This window comes from Sinocyclocheilus anshuiensis, unplaced genomic scaffold (assembly GCF_001515605.1).
Source record: "Sinocyclocheilus anshuiensis isolate Anshui unplaced genomic scaffold, SAMN03320099.WGS_v1.1 scaffold132, whole genome shotgun sequence".
NCBI lineage: Eukaryota > Metazoa > Chordata > Actinopteri > Cypriniformes > Cyprinidae > Sinocyclocheilus > Sinocyclocheilus anshuiensis.
In genome coordinates, this window is record NW_015555730.1 from 25,600 (window position 1) to 31,599 (window position 6,000).

Below are 6,000 nucleotides of genomic sequence, written 5' to 3' on the forward strand. Positions count from 1 at the left end.
CAGCAAAGCATGCTTAGGTCCTCAGGGAATAATTTGGAATATGAAACACTTGATTAAATTTCATTTTGTGGCCAAAACAGAAAACAAAAATGCATATTGGTAATTGGAAATTAGCTGAACGCTAAACTTAAATTAAAAGCAAGTACAATATCCATTTGTAAAAAATGAAAAACAAGCTCTGCTAGACAGGTCTTGCGCATATATACGTGATGATTAGCATGTTACATATTTGTGCGTGTCTCATTGTGATTGTCTTCTGGGAGCAGTAACAGAGCAACATCTCTCAGGTCAGTGATTTAATAAAGAATGAAACTAATTAGAGACATGCTTAGAGCAATGTCTATTTCATGACTAATGCACAAGGGGCTAATTTCAAACCATAGTGCTCTTAGGCTGCCGATCTGGACGCTTTCCTGACTAGTCGTGATATTCAACAGCAGAGCGACCGTTTCTGAGCTGTAAAACTCCGAGCTGCACATGCACTTCCCTGAGGCAATGGCTTTCAAAGGTGGAACTGTCAGACTTTTAAACCAAAAACAAAGGTAAAAGGTACCTGACCCAGCCGTTTGGTTTGGTGCATTTTTTGTGGAGGATGTACTCTGAGTCATGGATAAAAACAGCAGGAATTTCAACAAAGTTTATGTGAAAAAAAAGGATTTTTGTAGCGTTTATATGTTGGTCCTGGCTTTGGTTTGGTACTGGTCTAGCTGAACTTCTCATTGTCTCTCTGTGAGTTCAGAAAGCACTGCTGTTGTGTTCATGAGGTAAAAATAGAGTATAGTTTGAGCTGTGTGTGAAATGAACCAAGCGAACAGCAGTCTCAAGCCAAGCCTGAAGAGAAAGCACTTTGTTTCTTTCGACATCCCCTGAAATCCACTTCAGTTTGGAAACAAAACGATAAAGATACGGAAGAAATGTCACTCTCTCTGCACCCCTCCACAGAACGGTTAAAAGACGAGTCTTTTGTGGTTTCTGCTGAGCTAAATTTAAGCGTGTGGTTTAACAGGTTAGCATCAGCAGCTGTATGTGTTTTCGCTTTTGAAATTGTGGAAATGTTTAGCTCACTGAGGAAGACATGCTTATAAAAGGATGAAAAGTACTGACATTTGGAGAGTTTTTTTGTGGTTGCTTGGATTTACAAGGTACAATTGGCATCGTTAGGTTTTATTGGGGTTATGACTATAAACTTGCACCTTTCAGACGACTGATGTTGATTATTTTAAAAGCAACACCAGTGTTGACATGAACTGTGTGCATAGAGGAATGTGTCTGGTACGCTAGAGGAAGTATATTACAATTTCAAGGGGCCAGGAGCACATTTTTCAAAATGTGTGGAAGAATCACAAACAATTCGATTTATAGCAGTACACATTGAAGTTAACCCACATTTAATTACTGCATTAATTATCAGTAAGATTTTATAAATACTGCATTAAAAAGCTTAAAACGGTGCCTAAACCAATAGTCCATGTGACCTTGGAATGGAAGCCATCTTCTGACTAAAAATGAAACAGAGAGATACATTTTAAAATTAGATTTAATGTGGAAAGTTGTAAGAAATAACACTGCAATTATGAGAAATACATTTGCAGATGTTGAAAATAAACTTTAATTTACCAGAAATGCTCACAATTGGGAGAAATAATGGCAATTACGAAAAATAAATTGCGATTGCTAGAAAGTCACAGCTATGAATTTTGCAACGAGTTGCATTTGTGATAAAAAAAAAACAGTTTCGAAAGATAAATGCAATTACAAGAAATAAATGAAAGTAAGTCTCATCTATGAGAAATAAGGTCTTGATTATGAGAAATAGCCAAAATTGTTCTACATGAAGTCACAATTATGTACAAAAGTCATTTATGAAACATAAATACTTATGAGAAATAAACAAAATTCTCCAATGTAACGTCACAATTTCAAAAATAATTATATAGGAGAATAAATAAAGACTCAATTACAATAAACAAAGTTGTAATTTTGAAGTATAACTTTGAAATTCCAAGAAATAAAGATGCAGCTGCATGACTAAAAAGTCTAAATTACAAAAATATGTCTCATTAATGAGAAATAAATACAACTGTTAGATATGAAGTCACAATTAAAAAAAAAAAAGTCTAGTTTATGAGAAATAAAGATTCAGTTACGAAAAATACACAACATTTTACGATACAAAAAAATAACTCTCAAATAAAGACTCAATTATGAGAAACAAAGTTGTAATTTTAAAATATAGCTTTGCAATTGCAAGAAACAAAAGTGCAACTGTACAATAAAAAGTCATAATTTAAAAAAAAAAAGTGTTATTTATGAGAAATAAAGACAATTGTTTGATATAAAGTCACAATTACAAATAAAAGTAAGTGTTAAAAATAAGACTCAGAGAAAGAAAGTTACAATTGTGAAATATAACTTAGCACTTACCAGGAATAAAAATAGAGTTGTATAACTCATAATTACAAAAATAAGTTATATCTATGAGAAATAAAAACTCAATTACAAGAAATAAATAAAGTTGTAATTGTTAAATATAACTTAACAATTATGAGAAATAAAGGTTACACTTTATTTTGGTAGTCCACTTTAGACATTCTACTAACTGCAAGTAACTTTGCAACTACATGTCAACTAACTCTCAGAATAAACTGTTAGGTTAGGTTTAGGGTTAGTAGAATAAGTTGACATATACTTGTAAAGTTTCTTATAGTCAGTATGTTGCATGTTGTGGGCCCATCAAAATAAAGTGTTAGAAGATATTAAGCAGACAGTCTACTACTACTCTAATGACTGCTAGTTGACATGTAGTTTCAAAGTTACTTACTGTTAGTAGAATGTCTAAAGTGGACTATCAAAATAAAGTGTTACCGAAATAAAGATTCAATTGTAAGCCATGAAGTCACAAAGAAATATTAATGAGAAATACACAATTATGAGAAATGTGTGAGTTGTTCCATTACAGATGTGTTTTAGACAATGTCTAAGGAAGAGAACTTAGAAAGAAAGAAACAGTCTACAGGACACTGACTGGGCAAAAAGAGCAGGCTCCAGCATGCATGAAAACCACAAGTGTGCCTCTCAGTACCACGCATTTACACATACAGACACATGCTCACGCTCACAATCAGAGGCATTGTGGTTTTAACTGAACTAACAGTGGCTCGCCTCTGACATTAACCATTTACGCTGGCATGCAGTCATCTGGTACAGTGATCATGTCATGTGACGTCAAATCACCCTCAGCTCTTCTTTTCTGTTTGCGTTATTTTTATTCCCTCGTAGCTGTCGGCAAACAAACCGGTCTTTGTCGCTGTTTTGCACCAGAGACACTCAAACTGCCAAAACGTCACCAAAATCCTCCTTTGCAACCAGTTTCTCGGGGCTAAATTCCTCATGGTGGCACCTACTGAATAGAGCAGCTTAATTGTGGCTCTGATCAATATGTCAGTCTGATTTTATGGAGTCTACTTGACGCTTCTGAAGGCCTTGTTCTGTGTGCAGATGGATAAGAGGAACCCGATTAGCATTAATATCCTCCCTTCCGTTCTCTGGTGTTTCAGACAGTCAACATAAGAGGGTTTCTGTCTTTTATTAGCTCAAATTTAACCTTAAATGCTTTATTTCCTATAGAGGAAGCAATCACAGGCTCAGCTCGTGCTAGCTGTCTATGTCTGAGCCTGTTTTGAAGCACATTGTTTATTGTTGTTGAGCCTACCAGAAATAATTCCAATTTAATGGTCGCTTTTCTCTCGAGTGATGTATTGATTGCTTTTTTCATCCTCTCTCTCTTCCTGAATGAAACAGATATACTCGCACAGTTGTTTCTGGCAGTCATCTGTGATCGTGCGCTAGCAGCTCTTTGATTGGAGTTGCTGTTGACGCGCAATCAACGTGGTGTTTGGAGTGTTATCACAGCTCTCGTCTGTTATGACGCAGACGAAGCGGAGCCGAGATATCCATCTCTGTCCATCTGGAGATCAGGATCAAATAACCCTGCTATGTTAAGAATACTTACAATAATTTACCATGGCAACTTCAAAAATTCAATAGTGAGTTCAGCTATTTTTACTACAGTTAAAGCATCAGATTTCCTCCCTACCCCCAAATTGTTCATTTTTATATTGAACCTAAAACTCGTTAAAACATTCTCTTTTTTTATATATTTTTTTTATTTAAATTTTAGTGATTTTTTGATTCATTTTATGTGCTTGTGTCATTTTTATTATTTTTTTAAATATATATTATTATTTAAGTATAATGTATTTTTATTATTTCAGTTTTAGTTTTATTTATTTCTGTTTACTAATTATAGGTCTTTGACATGTATAATTGTGCGTAGTTTATTTTAATTTTAAATTTAGTCTCCTTTTAAATACATGATGTGCTTTTGTCATTTTATCATTATTTTTTTAATATATTTAATTCGTTTTATTTATTTCCATTTATTAATTTTAGATCTTCAACATGTATATTTTTTTTTTCATCTTTCATATTTATATTTATATTTCATTTTATTTCAGCTAAATTTTAGGGTTTAGTTAACGATCATAACCCAGATTGGTGAAACATAGTAAATATGATCAAATGTAAGGTTATAAAAAACTAATTCTTTATGGTTCCTTAATAAATGGCTTTGTGATCTAAAATTAATTTAAAAGTTTTATTTGAAAATATAGCATTCCAGACACATGCAGTGAGAATCACTAGTTTCTGTATAAGTTTCACTTTTTTGGTTAATTCTATGCTGCTGTAATCACAAAAAAAAACAGAATAGCTAAGGTTAAAATTACAAGTGCTACTTTTAAACAGTTATACACCATTTAGATATCACATGACAACATTCATTAGTTTCTGAATACTGATGTGACTAGTTACTAGGTCGCAACTTGGTGGGATGACTTAAAAATTACATAAAAATGACAATTCATGACAAGTTTGAGTGACGATTAAAGTGACAAAAAAGAGTGATCGTGCAAATAGTAGTAAGAGTTCATTTCATAAAAATAAGTAAGTCTTTGTAATTTAAATATTATTTCTGCCTTTCCAAGATATTATTGACATGGAATAGTGTCAACTGTTTAAGTGCAAACACTCACACAACAAACTGGATGAATACTGAATTTTTCTGAAGAAACCGATGTCAGGGGTCACTAAACACTCGTAGGCATATTAGCTACTTATAATACATTATAACTGAGTTTCCATGACAACAAGCACTGTTTTACTGCTTGTGGCCAAAATTACACACTAATGCAGTTTGAATGAGTGAAGAACAAAATGATTCACCTGATACACTGCAGACCCCACCAGCCTTAATTACATTGTACAGTCATGATCAGACAACTCAGTGTTCCTGGTCGTGCCTGAAACTCACCAGATTAACTGATAAACTCATCTCGTCATTACTATGCAGTCCGGAGAGAAGAATCAATTTTCAGCCGAGTACAGCAGTAGATTACAGAGGTCTCTTGTTGAAAGAAGAGCTTGCAGTGTGATTGCCCACAGGGCTCGTGAGTGTATTTTTCTCTTCATAGCTCATGTGCTGCTGTGGCCTTTGTGTCAAGACCTAATGTCCAGTAGAGATCATTCAGAGTATATAATGTGGCCTTTCAACCACTAAAAACTACTACACAAAGAAAAATCACTTGGTGTGATTCTTGGATTATCTTGTACATGTCTAACCACACAATCTATATGATGGCAGATAGTAAAAGGAATTTGGAGGAAAATGTTCTTGTTATGAAAGAAGTCACAATGCACAAAAAAAGTTAGATTCGTTTGTGAGGTTTATTTGGTGAGAAGGATCTGCATATACAATTTGAGTATTTTTTCCTCTCAGCATGCAAAGTTATTAATGGGTTCTTTTAGATTTCATTTGATCTAAATTCCCACCATTTTTACTGACGTCCTTATTTATCCACTGCTGACAGAAACCAGCAAGAGAGAGCAAAACAGAGAGAGGAACTTAGGATGTGTGTGTGTGTGTGTGGGGGGGGGGGGTAT